Below are 23,498 nucleotides of genomic sequence, written 5' to 3'. Positions count from 1 at the left end.
AGAACTATTGCGATTGTGCCCTGGTTCATCCGGACGAGCACCTTAGTAGAGAAAGCCGAAAACTAACTGTCATGATACAGCGTGAGACTGGTCAACCACTCGATGACCTATTGGAATGTTAGAATTCCTCCGCCTTAACGAAGGGCCGTTTTCCGGCCAGGCATGTACGCACCCCGGGATCAGGAGAGTGTGGAGCCACCAGGGGCTATCTAGTAGCCCCACTGTCAAACTCCTATGGCCAAGTGAAAGTGCTAAAGCATTATAGTCCGGTTGCCTCGCTCGCTCCGCTATCACCTCCTTAATAGGACCAAGACATTGGGTTAAGTGTGAACGCGTGTTTTTGCGAGCACCTCCGCATTATATGCGTGGGGGTTGAAGCCGACGGCTGTAATCTTTCAGGTTATACACATGTATACATAAATGGCCACCCAGGAGGCATCATATTACTTTCAGGCAAAAGTATAAAAATAGCCTTATAAAACTTTATAAAAGCATTTCGCTTACAATGAGATTACATATCACTCAAACATAATATTTTTTGAGCACTGGGTCTCTATCAAACGAGCACCCTCAAGAACTTCTTCAAAGTAGTGCTCAGCAGCCATTCGGCCTATGGCCGAATCCCGCGCTGCAACAGTAGTGGCATCCATCTCCGCCCAGCATGCTTTAACACGGGCAAAGGCCATCCGTGAGCCCTCTATGCACGCCGACCTCTTCATCGCATTGATGTGCGGCACCAAGTCAAGGAGTTGCTGCACCAAGCTGAAATAGCTGATCGGTTTTGGCCTTTCCGGCCATAGCTGATCCACAACAGACCTCATGGCGCGTCAGGACAACCTATTCAGTTTGGCCCATTCGGCTAATTGGTCAGTCAATGACAGTGGACGCTCGGGAGAATGGAATTGTGTCCAAAACAGTTGGTCCACTTCACGGTCCGTTTGACCCCGGAAGTACTTGACCGCATCAGCAGCGCTCGCCGCCAAATCCATATACACATCTTCCAAACTCCACAGCCGATCCAGAGGGGCATACCGTGGATCTCCGAACTTCCTCCGCAACATAAAGGATTTCCCAGCTACAATACCCCCGGCTTCCCGCAGCTCCTCCTTCTTCGCCCTCATAGCAGAGCGGATGTCTTTTTTCGTCGCAGCAGCCTTCTCAAGGTCCGATGTCTTCGCTAAGTTTTCCTTTTCAAGAATCCGGCAACGGTCGGCGGCGTCTTTTAATTCTGTGGCCATCTTGGCCATCTTATCTCGGCTCTCGCCATGCGCGGCTTTCTCGACTTGCAACTCTTCGGCCGCCTTCAAAGCAGCCGCATTACCAAACCTCGCTAGTTCCTTGGCTCGGGCAAGTTCTGCCCGCAAGGCTTCAACAGTGGCAGCTCCATCTGCAGTCACAACATATTAAAGATACTGGCATCATGCTGCTCTTTCTATGTGGCATTTACCAGACAATGACACTTACCCTATGCCTCATCAAGCCTTTTGTTAACAAGCTCGATGTCGGCGTCTGCCGCATCCAACTGCCATTTTAAATAGGCAAACTCGCTAGTCCGGCTAGCCACCGGAGCTTCCATCACCTTCACATAGAGGCAGTATGGTTATTTCCTGGGAATATGATCCTCTGTTCATCGTCGTTTCCGATGACCACCAGAGTCTCAGGGGCTACTATCTACACAGGGCACACCTAGCATGTGCAGGACTATCATACATTATTTTACGTACCTCAAAGCCTGTCAGTAGACTCATAAAAGCTTCATGCAATCCGCTTTCGGCGGACAAGATTCTCTCCATCACCGTATTCATCAGCATACGGTGTTCATCTCAGATGGCCGCTCGCCCCACCAACTCCCTCAGAACATCCGATCGCGCACCAGACGGTGCCGGACTCTTTTGTCCGCTCTCTTCGGGAGCCGGACACTGGGAGCTTCGGGGGTCAATGGGATTATCTTCTGGCCTCACCGGATTCGGAGAGGCCCTCCACGACGACACTTCGGGGTCGCCCGCTTCCGGAGCGGAGGAGTCCGGAGGAGGCGTTTCGCTCTCCATCATCTCTGGAAGAAGATCCCCCGAAGACGAACTCATTTGAGAGGGGCTAAGGCCCGAACTGCAAAGATATATGCGGTGGTTATTTTCTTAGAAGAAAAAGATGGCATACTTGTACTATTAAAGTATTTCGGGCCACTTACTACTCGCTGCAGGATTGATCCCCCCGCGGACTTGGTGCGGCAAAAGCACCCCCCGAGGTAGGACCCTCTGTGGGAGACTTCTTCTCTCGTTTGGAAGCTTCGGCTTCCGAATCCCCGGGCGCAGTCCTTTTCCTCCTCCGGTCATCTTCCTTCATGGAGACGCTCGCTCCCTTGGTTAGAATGGGCAGCGTTGGGGGCCCGCGCCCACCCGTATTATCCTTCCCAGTATCTTCCCTCAAGGGCTCCGGGCAGGGTGCGACATGGAGCATCTTTTCCAATACCGGATTGTCCAAACCCTTAGGGAGGGTGGCCGAACACCGAATCAACTTCGCCTTTGTTATCCAGTCCTGGTCAAAAAGCGAACTCTCAGAAATAACTTCGTAACAAATGAGAGATAGTATGTTCGGACGGAAGATTCCTTACCTGTTCGGCGGCGCGGTTACTGCTCAGGCCCACGTCCTCGGTGATTTCTGGACACTCTACCCGAGGTCCGAAGAATGACTTGTACATCTCCTCATGCGTCAGGCCGAGGAAATTTTGAATGACACGCGGTCCTTCGGGATTGAACTCCCACAAGCGAAGGGGTCGGCGTTTGCAAGGCTGGACTTGACGAACCAGCATAACTTGTATTACCGCCACCAAACTAAAATCTCCATTGAAGAGATCTCGAATGCGGCTTTGCAGTATAGGCACGTCCTTGGCTGGACCCCAGCTCAGACCTCTGCTGATCCATGACATCAGTTGTGGTGGAGGGCCCGAGCGGAAAACAGGGGCGGCCGCCCACTTGGCACTTCTAGGAGCCGTGATGTAGAACCACTCCTGTTGCCACAATTCAGACACCTCTAGAATGGAACCTTTGGGCCAGAGGGCTCCCGTCATCTTGCGTATTGAGGCACCTCCGCACGCTGCATGTTGCCCCTCGATCATCTTCGGCTTTACTTCAAAGGTCTTGAGCCACAGGCCAAAGTGAGGGGTAACCCGGAGGAAGGCCTCGCACACGACAATAAATGTCGTGATATGAAGAAAGGAGTCCGGAGCTAGATCATGGAAATCTAGCCCGTAATAATACATCAAACCCCTAACAAAAGGATCCAGAGCAAGGCCTAGACCTCGGAGGAAGTGAGAGACGAACACGACGTTCTCGTTGGGTTCGGGGGAGGGGACAGCCTGCCCTCGGGCAGGCAGCCGATGCAAAACCTCGGCGGTGAGATATCTGGCCTCCCTCAACTTTTTGATGTCTTCTTCCGTGACGGAGGAAGGCACCCATCGGCCTTGAAGGCTAGATCCGGACATGATTGAGGGTTCGGAGCACCTGACCTGAACCTTAGGTGTTTGAGCTTGAGGTGGGGGAGGATTCGATTGAGCACGGGAGGGAAAAAGTAAAAACCTTGTCCCTTTATAAAGAGGGTGAATATCAAGCGTCCTCTTCGTGGCCGTTTGGACTTGCCTATAATCTAGGAGTCCTAGAAGCGGTTGGGTTACCCACGCCCGTATTGATGAGAATCCCAGAATAAGGGGACATGATCTCTGCTTTAACAAGACGTGCCAAGGAAACCGCCTCGCATAACACGCTGAGGTGGGACAATAAAACGATTCGAATAAAGGCTTGGCCGTGGTGCGATATCACACTACAGAATACGTCAGCAGATTAGATTTGTGTAAATATTATTCTCTCTATGGCAATGTGTGGAAACTTATCTTGCAGAGCTGGACACTATCTTTGTGTTCAAAATCTTCTATGAGGTACTTGGAGGAGGAACCCGCCTTGCAATGCCGAAGACAATCTGCGCGTCGGACTCGTCGTCATTGAAGCCTGGTTCAGGGGCTACTGAGGGAGTCCTGGATTAGGGGGTGTCCGGATGGCCGAACTATACCTTCAGCCGGACTCCTGGACTATGAAGATACAAGATTGAAGACTTCGTCCCGTGTCCGGAAGGGACTTTCCTTGGCGTGGAAGGCAAGCTTGGCGATACGGATATGTAGATCTCCTACCATTGTAACCGACTCTATGTAACCCTAACCCTATCCGGTGTCTATATAAACCGGAGGGTTTTAGTCCGTAGGACGACACATTCATACACAACAATCATACCATAGGCTAGCTTCTAGGGTTTAGCCTCTTCAATCTCGTGGTAGATCTACTCTTGTACTACCCATATCATCAATATTAATCAAGCAGTACGTAGGGTTTTACCTCCATCAAGAGGGCCCGAACCTGGGTAAAACTTCGTGTCCCTTGCCTCCTGTTACCATCCGGCCTAGACGCACAGTTCGGGACCCCCTACCCGAGATCCGCCGGTTTTGACACCGACAATCTTCGTAGAATATGTGGGAGCCAATATGAACATCCAGGTTCCGCTATTGGTTATTGACCGGAGACGTGTCTCGGTCATGTCTACATAGTTCTCGAACCCGTAGGGTCCGCACGCTTAAAGTTCGGTGACGATCGATATTATGAGTTTTTGTGTTTTGATGTACCGAAGGTAGTTCGGAGTCCTGGATATGATCACGGACATGACAAGGAGTCTCTAAATGGTCGAGACGTAAAGATCGATATATTGGACGACTATACTCAGACACCGGAAGTGTTCCGGGTGATTTCGGAGAAACCTGGAGTGCCGGAGGGTTACCGGACCCCCCCTCCCTGGAGAAATAATGAGCCTTATGGGCCTTAGTGGAGAGAGAGAGGGATGGCCTAGGGCAGACCGTGTGCCCCTCCCCCTCTAGTCCGAATTGGACTAGGAGAGGGGGGGCGGCGCCCCCCTTTCCTTCTCCCTCTCCCCCTTCCTTTCCCCCTCCTAGTAGGAGTAGGAAAGAGGGGAGTCCTACTCCTACTAGGAGGAGGACTCCTCCTCCTGGCGCGCCATACAGGGCCGACCTGCCTCCCCCCTTGCTCCTTTATATACGGGGGCAGGGGGGAACCTCTAGACACACAAGTTGGTCATTGATCCCTTAACCGTGTGCGGTGCCCCCCTCCACCATAATCCACCTCGATCATATCATAGTGGTGCTTAGGCAAAGCCCTGCGTTGATAGCAACATCATCACCGTCAACACACTGTCGTGCTGACGGAACTCTCCTGTGAAAAAGCTCTACTGGATCAGAGTTCGTGGGACGTCATCGAGCTGAACGTGTGCTGAACTCGGAGGTGCCATGCGTTCGGTACTTGGATAGGTCGGATCGTTAAGACGTTCGACTACATCAACCACGTTCTCATAACGCTTCTGCTTACGGTCTACGAGGGTACGTGGATGATACTATTCCCTCTCGTTGCTATGCATCACCATGATCTTGCGTGTGTGTAGGAATTTTTTTGAAATTACTATGTTCCCAACAGGAAGGGCACGTGTCGTAGTAGAGGCACGCATGTAGCATGTACACGTACGTACAGCCAGGGTGCAAGAAAGTAAATATAGCCACGTACATACATGCGGGCGAGGTCTTGAACACTTACTCGCGCATACGTACAGCCAGGGCTCGTGTACATGGCTGGGTCGGAACAGAGAAACTGCATCGTCGTGTTCATCGGGAGGCAACGGAATACGTCATGTTCATCGGGAGCCAACCGGCTTGGACAGAACAACCGATCAAAACGAGGCCTGGCGTACCGCAGAACGGAGGAAACGGCCTTGTGTTTGACCACCTACGATCGAAACGAGATCATGTTCACCGGGAGGGGTGTGGCGTACCGCAAAATGGAGGAAACGGACTTCTCTTTGACCTCCTACAGTCGAAACAGGGTCCTGTTGATCGGGAGGGGTGTGGCGTAACGCAAAACGGAGGAAACAGACTTCTGTTGGAGTGCTACGGTCGAAACGGCGTTCCTGTTCATCGGGAGGGGTGTGGCGTACCGCAAAACGGGACTCCACAGACTACTATTCATCTCCACCATCGACTGCCTCCACGGGCTACTGTTCATTCACTGTCGACCTCCTCCAGCCTCCACCTGCGACTGTTCATCCACGGTGTCTCCCTCCTACCTCCACCAGCTACTGTTCATCCACAGGCTCATGTTCATCCAGCCTCCACCGCTCCTCCACCTGCTACTGTTCAACCAGCCCTCTCCACGGGTTCCTGTTCAACCACCCCTCCATGGGCTACTATTCATCCAGCCCTCCACCGGCTACTGTTCATCCCGCCCTTTAGGGGGTCCCGTTCATCCACCCCCAACCGGCTCGATCGATCAGAGTCCTGTTCATCCAGCCCCCACCAGGAAATGTTCATCCAACCCCCCAACAACGCTCACTGTTCATCAAGAGGCAGCAGGTTCCATCGGCTTCAGTTAGCAGCAATAGTGAAGGAATCGCTCGATCGAGTTCAGTTAACAGCCAGATCGATCAATCGCTCGGGTTCAGTAACGCGTAGCCTGCAGTGCAATCTCTCGGGTTCAGTTAGAGCCCAACGCCTCGCACCCACACGCATACGTGTATGAGAGAAACACACATCGCTTGGCACCGACCACCCATTGTAACCGGGAACTCCCCGATATTTTCCACGCCCTCGCTTCTACCACGGTTTTTTCCGTCATGGACGGCCCAAAGAATGTTATGTAGTTGCGTCTCCAGCCCACCCAGGACGAAAAGCCCATTTTCTGCCATGATTTTTTGTCATAGAAGTAGGATCCCACCACATCTATAATGATACCGGGTTTCGTCACAATTATCAACATAGAAGTGTCACAAGAATGACAGGAAAAAAAATTGTTCGTCCCAAAATGTCACGGATGTGTCTTTTTTTTGTAGTGCATGACGATGTGAACTATAGGTGTTATTCACATGGCGATGTGAACTAGATTATTGACTCTAGTGCAAGTGGAGACTGAAGGAAATATGCCCTAGAGGCAGTAATAAAGTTGTTATTTTATATTTCCTTATATCATGATAAATGTTTATTATTCATGCTAGAATTGTATTAACTGGAAACTTGATACATGTGTGGATACATAGACAAAACACCGTGTCCCTAGTAAGCCTCTACTAGACTAGCTCGTTAATCAAAGATGGTTAAGTTTACTAACCATAGGCATGTGTTGTCATTTGATGAATCGGATCACATCATTAGGAGAATGATGTGATGGACAAGACCCATCTGTTAGCTTAGCATAATGATCGTTAAGTTTTATTGCTATTGCTTTCTTCATGTCATATACATATTCCTTTGACTATGAGATTATGCAACTCCTGGATACCAGAGGAATACCTTATGTGCTATCAAACGTCACAACGTGACTGGGTTATTATAAAGATACTCTACAGGTATCTCCGAAGGTGTTTGTTGGGTTGGCATAGATCGAGAATAGGATTTGTCACTCCGAGTATCGGATAGGTATCTCTGGGCCCTCTCGGTAATGCACATCATAATAAGCCTTGCAAGCAATGTGATTAATGGGTTAGTTGCGGGATGATGCATTACGGAACGAGTAAAGAGACTTCCCGGTAACAATATTGAACTAGGTATGAAGATACTGACAATCGAATCTCGGGCAAGTAACATACCGATGACAAAGGGAATAACGTATGTTGTCATTACGGTACGAGTGATAAAGATCTTCGTAGAATATGTGGGAACCAATATGAGCATCCAGGTTCCACTGTTGGTTATTGACCGGAGAGGTGTCTCGGTCATGTCTACATAGTTCTCGAACCCGCACGGTCCGCACGCTTAACGTTCGATGAGGATTTTGTATTATATGAGTTATGTGATTTGGTGAACGAATGTTGTTCGGAGTCCCGGATGAGATCACGGACATGAAGAGGAGTCTCGAAATGGTCGAGGGGTAAAGATTCATATATAGGATGATGATATTCAAACACCGGAAGTGCTCTGGGGGTACCGGGTACATATCGGGTCACCAAAAGGGGTTCTGGGCATCGCCCCGGCAACTACATGGGCCTAATGGGCCAAGAAGGGGAGAGACCAGCCCCTAGGGGGCTGGTGCACCCCATGTAGGCCGAAATAGGGGAGAAGGAAAGAGGAGAAGAGGGAAAGGAAGGGGAGGGATTCGGCCTCCCCTTCCTTCTCTCCTCCTTACTCCTTCCTTCCCCCTCTGGATGAATAAGGAATGGGGAGGCCGAATAGGGAGGCGCGCAAGTAGGATTCCTACTAATTGGGGCGCCCCCTTGGCTGCCTCTCCTCCCCACCAACCTATATATATGAGGGGGTGCACCGCTAGAACACACAACATTGATTCCTAGCCGTGTGCGGCGCCGCCCTCCATAGTTTACGCCTCTGGTCTTATTGTCGTAGTGCTTAGGCAAAGCCCTACACGGATCACTTCACCATCACCCTCACCACGCCGTCGTGCCGACGAAACTCTCCCTTGACACTTTGCTGGACCAAGAGTTCGAGGGACGTCATCGAGCTGAACGTGTGCCAAACTCGGAGGTGCCGTATGTTCGGTGCTTTATCGGTCGGAACGAGAAGAAGTTTGACTACATCAACCGCCTTGTGAAACGCTTACGCTTTCGGTCTACGAGGGTATGTGGACACACTTGATAACCCACAAGTATAGGGGATCGCAACAGTTTTCGAGGGTAGAGTATTCAACCCAAATTTATAGATTCGGCACAAGGGGAGCCAAAGAATATTTGAAGGTATTAGCAGTTGAGTTGTCAATTCAACCACGCCTGGAGATTAATTATCTGCAGCAAAGTGATCAGTAGCAAAGTAGTATGATAGTTTTGATAATAGTAGCAGCAGCAACGGTAACGGTAACAGTGATAGCAGTAATTTTGTAGCAAGTGTAACAGTGATGATAGAAGTAGTAACTTAGCAAGAATAATATAGGATAGATTCATAGGCATTGGATTGGTGACTTCTTGGATGATATTCATCATGAGACAGTTATAACCTAGGGCGATACAACACTAGCTCCAGTTCATCAATATAATGTAGGCATGTATTTCGTAAATAGTCATACGTGCTTATGGAAAGAACTTCCATGACATCTTTTGTCCTACCCTCCCGTGGCAGCGGGGTCCCATTAGAAACTAAGGGATATTAAGGCCTCCTTTGAATAGAGAACCGGAACAAAGCATTAACACATAGTGAATACATGAACTCCTCAAACTACGATCATCACCAGGAGTGGTCCCGACTATTGTCACTCCGGGGTTGCCGGATCATAACATGTAGTAGGTGACTATAACTTGCAAGATCGGATCTAGAACATGGATATAATGGTGATAACATAAACGGTTCAGATCTGAAATCATGGCACCTGGGCCCAAAGTGACAAGCATTAAGCATGGCAAAGTCATAGCAACATCAATCTTAGAACATAGTGGATACTAGGGATCAAGCCCTAACAAAACTAACTCGATTACATGATGAATCTCATCCAACTCTTCACCGACCAGCGATCCTGCGAAGGAATTACTCACTCCCGGTGGGGAGCATCAGGGAATTGGCAATGGAGAAGGGTTGGTGATGACGTAGAACGAAGACCCCCCTCTCCGAAGCCCCAAACGGACTCCAGATCTGGCCTCCCGATGAAGAACAGGAGGTGATGGCGGCTCCGTCTCATGGATCACGATAATTGTTCTCCCTGATTTTTTCTGGAAAAATGGGATTTTATAGTGTCGGTTTCAGGGTCTGCGGGGCCACCAGGTGGGGACAACCCACCTGGGCACACCGGGAGAGGGGGTGCGCCCTGGTGGGTTATGCCCACCTAGGTGCCCCTCTCTGGTACATCTTGGCTCCAGAAATTCTTGTTTATTGTATAAAAATTCCTAGCAAAGTTTCATTCCATTCTGAGAAGTTTTATTTCTGCACAAAAACAACACCATGGTAGTTCTGCTAAAAACTGCGTCATCCGGGGTTAGTTTCATTCAAATCATGCAAATTAGAGTCCAAAACAAGAGGAAAAGCGTTAGGAAAAGTAGATACATTTGAGACGTAACAACTCCCCCAAGCTTAAACCTTTGCTTGTCCTCAAGCAATTCAGTTGATAAACTGAAAGTGAAAAAGAAAATCTTTTATGAACTATTTTGCTCTTGTTTGCATAAATAAGCTTAAACAGCACCCAGGTTTTCAGCCAATATTATAACTAACCATGCCGACAATAACTCTTAAAGATTATATTAACTCATATCAATGACATTATCAGCTAGCGAGCAATAATAAGGTATCTCAAACGGCAACACGTTGTCAAAACAACCATGATATAGTATGACAATAGAGGTATCTCACTAGCCCTTTCTGACACCGCAAAACATAAATGCGGAGCACCTCCAAAGTTCAAGCAGCGACTAAACATTGTAATTCATGGTAGAAAAGATCCAGTCATGATGCACCCAACATTAGCTACACACAATGCATAAGTCATGACAGTTGTGCTCTCAGGTTCTAGCGCTTGTTTTAGAAGGTGATGACACAACATAAAAGTAAATAGATAGTCCCTTCGCAGAGGGAAGCAGTGATTTGCAGAGGTGCCAGAGCTCAAGTTTTAAAACAGAGGTAAATGATATTTTGAGACATGCACCCTTCTCATTTACTTCATGACCATTAGTTATCAATATCTTCCATGCTAACCACACTAGTGGCGGTTCCCAAGCGATAAAAGTAAAGGTTTTGACTTCATTGGGAGTTTCTGTTTGATTATTTGAGAGATTAACTCTTTTGTGTTTGCAGTTTGGGACTAGGCATCCCTATTACCGCCCTTTTATCGTGTGATGGCGAGTGAATAAACACTTGACTTGAGAATAACCCGCTTAGCATGGAAGATACTGACCACCTCCTATCGTTCCATGAACGATCCAGGCACACAAAAAGGATATTTTTTTAGAAGTTTTTAGAGGTGGCACATGCAAATTTATTTAGGACGGCATGGTAATACCGTATATAGGTAGGTATGGTGGACTCATCTGTAATAACTTTGGGTTAAAGGTTTTTGATGTACAAACAGAATTCCCACTTAGTACAGGCGAAGGCTAGCAATTAGATTGAGAAGCGGCCAGCTAGAGAGCAACAATGATCATGAACATGCATTATGCATAAGTAACATTGGACACTAGCATGAGTAGGATATGAACACTATGAACATAAATATCATAGAGACTATGTTGGTTTTGATTCAACTACACGCATGAACATGTGCCAAGTCAAGCCACTCGAACATTCAAAGGAGGATACCATATCATCATACTACATCACAATCATTTTAACGCAATGTTGATATCCAAGATAAATCATTATTCACTCCCAGCTACTTATGCATGGCATGAGAAACTATAATCTCTAATTGTCATTGCAAACATGTTTAATCATAATGGGCTGAAACATGGATGCTAGGTTAAACATATTTACACAAACAAAAGAAGTCGAGTTCATACCAGTTTCTCTCTGCCACGGCCAGTTCATCGAATGTCGTCATTATTGCCTTTCACTTGCACAACTGAATGATATGAAAATAATAGTAGTGCAAGAGAGTGACATGGACTAAGCTGGAATCTGCAAAATATTTTATTCAATGGGAGAAGACAAGGTAAAATGGGCTCTTTATTAGATCAACAGTTATTCATATGAGAGCCACTCAACATTTTCATCATGGACTTCTCCTCGGTACGACTCAAATAAAAAGAAAAGAAATTCAGAGAAACACACTGAAATATTTTTGGAGTTTTTTGGTTTTCTTGAACAAGCAAATAAAAAGGGAAAAGCAAAAACGAGAAAAACTATTTACATGGGAAAGCTCCCAACAAGCAAAAGAAGAACAAGAACATCTTTTTGGGTTTTCTTTTTAGTACTACAACTAAGCATGCATAGAAAGTAAATTAACTACAACTTTTTTTGTTTTTCTGAAGTTTTTCAAACACACAAGAAGAAAGCAAGAAAAATAAATATAAACATGGATGATACAATGAAAAAGTGTGAACACCGACAAATGGAATAAGTGGACATGAATGTAATATCGGTGAGAACACGTACTCCCCCAAGCTTAGGCTTTTGGCCTAACTTGGTAGTCGATCAGTAGCTCGATGGTAGTAGGGGTACTGAGCAGTGGGCATCCACTGATCCCACTGCTGAGGCTCCACCTCTACCTCTGCAGTAGCCTGAGCGTTCTAGTAGGCGATGATGTCCGCAGGCATAATCCTATATCCACCCCTGGCAACAAAATCAAACAAAGCAGGAATAGGCAACGGGATAACATCACAAGTTTCAATGTAAAAACCAGGTTATATGGGATAGGAATGTCAGGAGAATCTTTATCAGTGAAATGGTGGTGATCCATGGCTATGCAGTCTAGGTAAACTTTGGTTAGAGAGTAATCATGATGGCGTATCTCAACATTAAAGTGAGCCGCCAAACGAGTAGCAAAAATCCCACCATGTATTTTACCCTTGGATTTATTAATGTGGAGGCGACGAGCCACAATAGCTCCCAAGCTATAAGTGTTGTCGCCCTCCAGTGCACGAGTAAAACAGCAAGGTCTGGTGAACTGAGTGCACCCACCTTCTCTCTAGCAAGCAAGCATTTTGTAATGAAAAGAGCAAAGTAAACATGCAAGCCAGCGGCAGTGATAGCTGACACCCCTCTCTCATCTCCCACTGTCAAGGTGTGGTAAAAGGCCTCAAACTTAGTCGGCCTAGGCTCGGCTAAGCTCCCATCAGAAGGGATCATGCATATGTTACAAAACTCAGTAAGTGGTATCTGATGCTTTTCAGCATATAAATCAAAACACACTTCAGGAGAATTATTCCTAGGAAGGAAAGTAAAACTTTGAACAAAGATATTTGTGAGGGTTTGATGCTGTTCACACTCATCTGCGATGAAGTCAGTGAGGCAGGCATTAGCAACATATTGTGTGAACTCCTGAAGGATTCCAGCCTCTTCCAGGAAGAGGGTGTGCGGCCATTCACACGGTTGTACTTCCGCCAACCTTCGAGGGTGGAGATCACTGTCAGATGACCCCCCCCCCCCAATAACACCCCTGGAGTTCTTCCTAGAGCCAAACTTCCTAAAGATATTCATGGTTTTCCTATGAACAAAAAATCTAAAATTTATTAGCCCACAAAATGTTCTCAGCATAACTTCACAAAAATGATACCAACTACTCATAGGGATACACAGAGGCCATAGCAAGCATTCAAACTACTTAGAACACTAAGAACTCAACATGCAAGCTCATCTACAGCAGCACCCAGCTAATTATTCAAAATATAAACCACTAAAAAAACTAATTGGACAAACGGTGGAGTCACATACCAAGCAACAATCCCCCGAAACAGTTCAGAAACGGAGCTTCCAGCAAAGAGATTGAAATCCGCAGGTTTGAGAGCAAGAACACGAGAGAGAGAGAGAGAGAGAGAGAGAGAGAGAGAGAGAGAGAGAGAGCAATGGGGACTTTTTTTCTGGAGGTAAGTGATGATGTGGTATGAAGAGATAAGTGAGGGGCCCACATGGGGACCACAACCCACTAGGGCGCGTCTAGGGGTACTGGCGCGCCCAGGTGGGTTGTGCCCACCTGGTGCACCTCCCTCTGATGTTATTTGCACCAAAAATTCAGAAATATTCAGAAAAAAATCTTATTAAATTTTCAAGGCATTCCAAGAACTTTTATTTTTGGGTCATTTTTTTGTTGCACGGGAAATTCAAAAAACAGATAAAACATGGCATTTTATTTTATTTAACTAATAAAAACAGAAAACAAAAAGTAGGGACAGAAGGTAGTGCTTACTAAATTCATCAACTTCATACCGCTAAAAAATGATCCATTAATAAGGTTGATCAACTCTTATTAACAATCACTTTCGATTAGCATGAAACCGAAGAACTATCGTAAATCACTATGTTACCTCAATGGGGATATGAATGTCCCCAACAATAAGCATTTCATATTTATTTTTGGCAGTAGATAGAGGTATTTGAAAACTTCCAATAGTGATTATCGGAGATTTTTCAACAACATTAATACCATTCACTTGGAATTGTTTCTTCAGAAAGTGCACCGTATGCTCATTACCATTGATATGAAAAGTGATCTTGCTTTTATTGCAATCAATAGCAGCCCCTGCAGTATTCAAGAAGGGTCTACCAAGGATAATCGACATGTTGTTGTCCTCGGGCATCTCAAGTATAACAAAGTCAGTCAAAATAGTAACATTAGCAACAACAACGGGCACATCCTCACAGATACCAATAGGTATGGCAGTTGATTTGTCAGCCATTTGAAAAGATATTTCAATAGGTGTGAGTTTATTCAAATCAAGTCTTTTATATAAAGAGAAAGGCATAACACTAACACCAGCTCCTAAATCACACAAAGCAGTTTTCACATAATTCTTTTGATGGAGCAAGGTATAGTTGGTATTCCCGGATCTCCAAGTTTTTTAGGTACTCCATCTTTAAAAGTATAATTAGCAAGCATAGTGGAGATTTTAGCTTCCGGTATTTTTCTTTTATTAGTGATGATGTCTTTCATATACTTTGCATAAGGAGGCATTCTCAAGATATCAGTCAAGCGAGTAAGCAAAAAGACTCGCCTCGGCATTTTAGCAAAGCGTTCAAATTCTTCATCATCACTCTTTTTAGTTGACTTCGGTAGAAAAGACATTGGTTTTTGAACCCACGGTTCTCTTTCTTTACTGTGTTTTCTAGCAACTAAGTCCCTTTTGTCATACCTTTTATTCTTAGGTTGTGGGTTATCAAGATCAACAGGTGGTTTATCTCAACATCATTGTCTGGTTCTTTATTATTCGGTTGAGAGTCTTCATACACATCAGCATTATCTTTTTCATTATCACTAGGTGAATGTTCATTACCAGACTGAGTTTTAGCATCAGAGATAGAAGTTTCCTTATCATTATCAGGAGATTTTCTATTCCAGGTTCACTAGAAGCATGCAAAGTCCTATCATTTTGCTTCTTCTTTTTCTTTTTAGAAGGACTAGGTGCACTAGTGTTAGCTCTTTGTGAATCTTGTTTAATTCTTTTTGGGTGTCCCTCAGGATAAAGTGGTTCCTGAGTCATTTTACCTCCTCTAGTTGCAACTCCGACAACAAAGTCATGCATATTATTATTCATTTCATCACGCAACTCTCTTTGTGATTTAGCAACTTGTTATAACTGAGTTTGAACCATAGAAGCATGCTTTCCAACACCTCTAACATCATTTTATATTCTAAATAACAAGTCACTCAAGCGAGCAATCATATCAGAATTATATTTCAATTGTTTCATAACATTTGCATTGAAGTGATCTTGTTTTATAATATATTTTTCAAACTCATAAAGGCATTGACTAGGATGCATATTGTGAGGATTGTCATTATCATTGAATTTCATAAGAGAATTTACCTCTACCACCTTAGGAGGTGGTGTTGTATTAAGCCCATGTATTTCTTCAATAGGAGGTAAATTTTTTACATCCTCAGATTTAATACCTTTTTTCTTCATAGATTTCTTTGCCTCTTGAATATCTTCAGGACTGAGATATAATATACCCCTCTTCTTTGGAGTGGGTTTAGCCGGTGGTTCATGAAGAGTCTACTCATCATAATTTTTCAATATGTTATTCAATAATTCTTCAGCTTGACCAACAGTTCGTTCCCTGGAAACACAACCAGCACAACTATCTAGGAAATCCCTAGACGCATCGGTTAGTCCATTATAGAAGATATCAAGTATTTCATTTTTCTTAAGAGGATGATCAGGCAAAGCATTAAGTAATAGGCAAAGCCTCCCCAAGCTTGTGGGAGACTCTCTTCTTTAATTTGAACAAAGTTAAATATTTCCTACAAGCTAGCTTGTTTCTTATGAGTTGGGAAATATTTTCAGAGAAGTAATAAATCATATCCTGGGGACTACACACACAACCAGGAGCAAGTGTATTGTACCAAGCTTTAGCATCACCCTTTAATGAGAAAGGAAATAATTTGAGAATAAAGATAGCGAGTTTTCTCATCATGAGTAAAAAGGATGGCTATGTCATTCAACTTAGTAGGATGTGCCACAATAGTTTCAGTTTCATAACCATGGAAAGGATCCGATTCAACCAAAGTAATTAACTATGGGTCAACAGAGAATTCATAATCCTTATCATCAATAAAGATAGGTGAAGTAGCAAACTTAGGATCATATTTCATTCTAGCATTCAGAGATTTTTCTTTATACTTGCATAATAAATTCTCTAGATCATCTCTATCCTTACAAGCAAGAATATCTCTAGTTGTCTCCTCATTCATAACATAACATAACCTTCCGGTACCTTAGGCAATTCATATCTAGGAAGGCTAGTTCTAGCAGGTGTTTCAGGAGATTCAGTTTCAAGCTCATCATCAGATTCAACAACATCATGTTGTATTACTCTAGCAATTTTTTTATCAAGAAATTAACCAAGTGGCACATCATCATTATCAAGGAAGGTACTAGCATCATCAATAACTTGCGACATATCAGAATTAATAGCATGTGGTGGTGTTGCAAGTTTACTCATAATAGAAGGTGAATCTAAAGCAGAATTGGATAGCAGTTCCTTACCTCCCCTCGTCTTTGAGGGAAATGTCTTAGTCTTAGCATCCTTCAGATTCTTCATAGTGATAATATGATAATAATCCCAAGTGACTCAACAAATATAGCTATGCTCCACGGCAACGGCGCTAGAAAAAGGTCTTGATAACCCACAAGTATAGGGGATTGCAACAGTTTTCGAGGGTAGAATATTCAACCCAAATTTAAAGATTCGACACAAGGGGAGCCAAAGAATATTTGAAGGTATTAGCAGCTGAGTTGTCAATTCAACCACACCTGGAGATTAATTATCTGTAGCAAAGTGATCAGTAACAAAGGAGTATGATAGTTTTGATAATAGTAGCAGCAGCAACGGTAACGGTAACAGTGGTAGCAGTAATTTCGTAGCAAGTGTAACAGTGATGATAGCAGTAGTAACTTAGCAAGAACAATATAGGATAAATTCATAGGCATTGGATCAGTGACTTGTTGGATGATATTCATCAGACAGTTATAACCTAGGGCGATACGGCACTAGCTCCAGTTCATCAATATAATGTAGGCATGTATTCTGTAAATAGTGATACGTGCTTATGGAAAGAACTTGCATGGCATCTTTTGTCCTACCCTCCCGTGGTAGCGGAGTCCTATTAGAAACTAAGGGATATTAAGGCCTACGTTTAATAGAGAACTGGAACAAAGCATTAACACATAGTGAATACATGAACTCCTCAAACTACGGTCATCACCAGGAGTGGTCCCGACTATTGTCACTCCGGGGTTGCTGGATCATAACACGTAGTAGGTGACTATAACTTGCAAGTTCGGATCTAGAACATGGATATAATGGTGATAACATAAACGGTTTAGATCTGAAATCATGGCACCCAGGCCCAAAGTGACAAGCATTAAGCATGGCAAAGTCATAGCAACATCAATCTTAGAACATAGTGGATACTAGGGATCAAGCCCTAACAAAACTAACTCGATTACATGATGAATCTCATCCAACTCCTCACCGATCAGCGAGCCTACGAAGAAATTTACTCACTCACGGTGGGGATCATCATGGAATTGGCGATGGAGAAGGGTTGGTGATGATGAAGAACGAAGATCCCCCTCTCGGAGCCCCAAACGGACTCCAGATCTGGCCTCCCGATAAAGAACAGGAGGTGACGGCGGCTCCGTCTCGTGGATCGTGATGATTCTTTCTCCCTGATTTTTTTCTGGAAAAATAGGATTTTATAGCATCGGTTTTAGGGTCTACGGGGCCAACAGACGGGGACAACCCACCTGGGTGTGCTAGGAGAGGGGCGCGCGCCCTGGTGGGTTGTGCCCTCCCAGGTGCCCCTCTCTGGTACGTCTTGGCTCTAGAAATTCTTGTTTATTGTATAAAAATTCCTCGCAAAGTTTCGTTCCATTCCGAGAACTTTTATTTCTGCACAAAAACAATACCATGGTAGTTCTGCTGAAAACAACGTCAGTCCGGGGTTAGTTTCATTCAAATCATGCAAATTAGAGTCCAAAACAAGAGGAAAAGCGTTAGGAAAAATATATACATTGGAGGCGTATCAACACTCTCCCCCTCTCGTTGCTATGCATCTCCTAGATAGATCTTGCATGAGCATAGGAAAATTTTGAAATTGCATGCTACGTTCCCCAACACTCAATCCCTCAATGGTTACGAGCAAGATTAAATTGTATAGGATTTGATAAATAGATCTAACTAAATTGTAAAATAAAATAAATAGAGAAAATCGCAGCAAGATATTTTTAGGATTTTCATATGATAAAAGATAGACCCGGTGCCATAGTTTTCACTAGAGGCTTCTCTCGAGAAAATAGCATACGGTGGGTAAACAAATTACTGTGGAGCAATTGATAGGAAAGCAAATAATTATGACAATATCCAAGACAATGATCATACATAGGCATCATGTCTGAGATTAGTAGACTAAAATGATTCTGCATCTACTACTATTGCTCCACACATCGACCACTATCCGTCATGCATCTAGTGTATTAAGTTCATGGGAAAATGGAGTAATGCATTAGGCAAGATGATATGATTTAGACAAAATAAACTCACGTATGAACAAACCCCATCTTTTTACCTTAATGGCAACGATACATACGTTTTATGTCCCTTTCTGTCACTAGGATTGAGCACCGCAAGATCGAACCCATCATAAAGCACCTCTTCCCATGGCAAGATAAATCAATCTAGTTGGCCAAACCAAACCAATAAACCGGAGAAGAAATACGAGGCTATATTAATCATGCATAAAAGAGTTCAAAGAAAACCCAAATAATATTCATGGATAGATCTGATCATAAACTCACAATTCATCGGATCTCAACAAACACACCGCAAAAAAGAACTACATGGGATAGAACTCCAAGAACATCAAGGAGAACATTGTATGAAGAACATCGAGAGAGAAGAAGCCATCTAGATACTAACTATGGACCCGTAGGTTTGTGGTAAACTACTCACGCATCATCGGAGGGGCAACAAGGTTGATGAAGAACCCCTCTGTGATCGTTTCCCCCTCCGACAGAGTGCCAAAAAAGGCCTCTAGATTGGATCTCGTGGTTCTGGAACTTGCAGCGGCGGAAAAAGTATTTCGTGGACTCCCCTAAGGGTTTTGGGATTTTTGGGTATTTATAGAGTCAGAATTAGGTCAGACGGAGCCTCAGGGGCCCTACCACCCATCGGGGCACGCCTACCCCCTGGGCATGCCCTGGTGGGTTGTGGGCCCATGCACCCACATCTCGTCTTCTCCCAAAGCTTCTAGTGTTCATTACGTCCAAAAAACTCCAAAAAGTTTCATGGCATTTGGACTTCGTTTGGTACTGATATTCTGTGAAACCAAAAACAAGCAAAAAATAGCAATTGGCACTGGGCACTAGATTAATAGGTTAGTCCCAAAAAATGATATAAAGTTGCTTGTAAATGTATATAAAACATCCAAGATTGATACTTTAATAGCATAGAACAATCAAAAATTATAGATATGTTAGAGACGTATCGAGCATCCCAAAGCTTAGTTCCTGCTCGTCCTCGAGTATGTAAATGATAAAAACATAAATTTTGATGTGGAATGCTACCTAACATATTCTGAAGCAAATATGCCATAGAGGCAATAATAAAGTTATTATTTATTTCCTTATTTCATGATAAATGTTTATTATTCATGCTAGAATTGTATTAACCGGAAACTTAGTACATGTGTGGATACATAGACAAACAGAGTGTCACTAGTATGCCTCTACTTGACTAGATCATTGAATCAAAGATGGTTAAGTTTCCTAGCCATAGACATGAGTTGTCATTTGATTAACGGGATCACATCATTAGAGAATTATGTGATTGACTTGACCCATTCCGTTAGCTTAGCACTTGATCGTTTAGTATATTGCTATTGCTTTCTTCATGACTTATACATGTTCCTATGACTATGAGATTATGCAACTCCCGGATACCGGAGGAACACTTTGTGTGCTACCAAACGTCACAACATAACTGGGTGATTATAAAGGTGCTCTACAGGTGTCTCTGATGGTGTTTGTTGAGTTGGCATAGATCGAGATTAGGATTTGTCACTACGATTGTCGGAGAGGTATCTCTGGGCCCTCTCGGTAATGTACATCATTATAAGCCTTGCAAGCAATGTAGATAATGAGTTAGTTACGGGATGTAGCATTACAGAACGAGTAAAGAGACTTGCCGGTAACAAGATTGAACTAGGTATTGAGATACCGACGATCAAATCTCGGGCAAGTAACATACCGATGACAAAGGGAACAACGTATATCGTTATGCGGTTTGACCGATAAAGATCTTCGTAGAATATGTAGGAACCAATATGAGCATCCAAGTTCGGCTATTGGTTATTGACCGGAGACGTGTCTCGGTCATGTCTACATAGTTCTCAAACTCGTAGGGTCCGCACGCTTAACGTTCGGTGACGATCATATGAGTTTATGTGTTTTGATGTACCGAAGGTAGTTCGGAGTCCCGGGTATGATCACGGACATGACGAGGAGTCTCGAAATGGTCAAGACATAAAGATCAATATATTGGACGAGTATATTTGGACATCAGAATGGTTCCGGGTGAGATCGGGCATTTACCGATGTACCGGGAGGTTACCGGAAACCCCCGGGAGGTATATGGGCCTTATTGGGCCATAGTGGGAGAGAGGAGAAGGGATCGAAGGAGCCCCCCAAGCCCAATCTGAATTGGGATGGGGGCCGGCCCCCCTTTCCTTCCTCCTTCCTTCCCCTTCCTTCTCTCCTAATCCAACTAGGGAAGGGGGGAATCCTACTCCCGGTGGGAGCAGGACTCCCCTTGGGGTGCGCCTAGGAGGCCGGCCCCCTCCCCTCCTCCACTCCTTTATATACGGGGGAGGGGGCACCCCATAGACACACAAGTTGATCATTGATCTCTTAGCCATGTGCGGTGCCCCCCTCCACCATAATCCACCTCGGTCATATCGTAGCCGTGCTTAGGCGAAGCCCTGTTCCGGTAGCATCATCATCACCGTCATCACGCCGTAGTGCTAATGAAGCTCTCCCTCGACACTCTACTGGATCGTGAGTTCATGGGATGTCACCAAGCCAAACGTGTGCAGATCATGGAGGTGTCGTACCTTTGGTGCTAGGATCGGTCGATCGTGAAGACATACATCTACATCAATCGCGTTGTCATAACGCTTCCGCTTACGGTCTACGAGGGTACGTGGACAACACTCTTCCCTCTCGTTGCGATGCATCACCATGATCTTGCGTGTGCGTAAGATTTTTTTTGTAATTACCACGTTCCCCAATAGTGGTATCAGAGCCAGGAGTATGCGTAGATGTTATATGCACGAGTAGAACACAAAGGAGTTATGGGCGTGGGTGTATACATATTGCTTGCTATCACTAGTTGATTCTTGATTCGGCGGTATTGTTGGATGAAGCGGCCCAGACCGACATTACGCATATGCTTACGCGAGACTGGTTCTACCGACGTACTTCGCACATAGGTGGGCTGGTGGGTGTCAGTTTCTCCAACTTTAGTTGAATCGAATTCAATGAACATGGTTCTTTCTGAAGATCAAAAAGCAATCACTATACCGTGTTGTGGTTTTTGGTGTGTAGGTAAGAACGGTTCTTGCTCAGCCCGTAGCAGCCACGTAAAACTTGCAACAACAAAGTAGAGGACGTCTAACTTGTTTTTGCAAGGCATGTTGTGATGTGATATGGTCAAGACATGATGCTAAATTTTATTGTATGAGATGATCATGTTTTGTAACACAGTTATCGGCAACTGGCAGGAGCCATATGGTTGTCGCTTTATTGTATGAAATGCAATCGCCATGTAATTGCTTTACTTTATCACTAAGCGGTAGCGATAGTCGTAGAAGCAATAGTTGGCGAGACAACAACTATGCTTCGATGGAGATCAAGGTGTCAAGCCGGTGATGATGGTGATCATGACGGTGCTTTGGGAATGGAGATCAAAGGCACAAGATGATGATGGTCATATCATATCACTTATATTGATTGCATGTGATGTTTATCCTTTATGCATCTTATTTTGCTTAGTTCGGCGGTAGCATTATAAGATGATCTCTACTGCAAAGGAAATGGTCACTAGAAGCGGAACTGCCCCAAATACTTGGCAGATAAGAAGGATGGCAAAGTGAACAAAAGTATATATGATATACATGTTATTGATGTGTACTTTACTAGTATTTGTAGTAGCCCCTAGGTATTCGATAATGGTTCAGTTGCTATGAATAGTAACTCGAAACAGGAGTTACAAAATGAACAAAGACTAGTTGAGGGCGAGGTGACGATGTGTGCTGGAAATGATTCCAAAGGTTGATAAGATCACCATCGCACACTCCGTTTACCTTCGGGATTAGTGTTGAACCTAAAATAAATGTTATTTGGTGTTTGCGTTGAGCATAATATGATTGGATCATATTTATTGCAATACAGTTATTCATTTAAGTCAGAGAATAATTGTTGTTCTGTTTACATGAATAAAACCTTCAATGGTCATACACCCAAGGTGAATGGTTTATAGAATCTCTATCGTAGTGATACACATATTCATAATATTGAAGCCAAAAGATGCAAAGTTAATAATGATAGTGCAACTTATTTGTGGCACTGTCGTTTAGGTCATATTGGTGTAAAGCGCATGAAGAAAATCCATGCTGATGGGCTTTTGGAATCACTTGATTATGAATCAGTTGATGCTTGCGAACCATGCCTCATGGGAAAGATGACTAAGACTCTGTTCTCTGGAACAATGGAGCGAGCAACGGACTTGTTGGAAATAATACATACTGATGTATGTTGTCCGACGAGTGTTGAGGCTCGCGTCAGGTATCGTTATTTTCTGACGTTCACATATGAGTTGAGCAGATATGGGTATATCTTCTTGATGAAACATAAATCTGAAACATTTGAAAAGTTCAAATAGTTTCAGAGTTAAGTGGAAAATCATCATAACAAGAAAATAAAGTTTCTACGGTCTGATCGTGGAGGAGAATATTTGAGTTACGATTTGGTCTTCATTTGAAACAATGCGGAATAGTTTCGCAACTCACGCCACCTGGAACACCACAGCGTAATGGTGTGTCCGAACATCGTAACCATACTTTATTAGATATGGTGCAATCTATGATGTCTCTTACCGATTTACCACTATTGTTTTGGGGTTATGCATTAGAGACAGTTGCATTCATGTTAAACAGGGCACCATCTAAATTCGTTGACACGACACCATATGAACTGTGGTTTGGCAAGAAACCAAAGTTGTCGTTTCTTAAAGTTTAGGGTTGCGATGCTTATGTGAAAAA

The sequence above is a fragment of the Triticum dicoccoides genome, chromosome 2A (assembly GCF_002162155.2).
Source record: "Triticum dicoccoides isolate Atlit2015 ecotype Zavitan chromosome 2A, WEW_v2.0, whole genome shotgun sequence".
Taxonomy (NCBI): domain Eukaryota; kingdom Viridiplantae; phylum Streptophyta; class Magnoliopsida; order Poales; family Poaceae; genus Triticum; species Triticum dicoccoides.
This window is presented reverse-complemented; position numbering follows the sequence as displayed.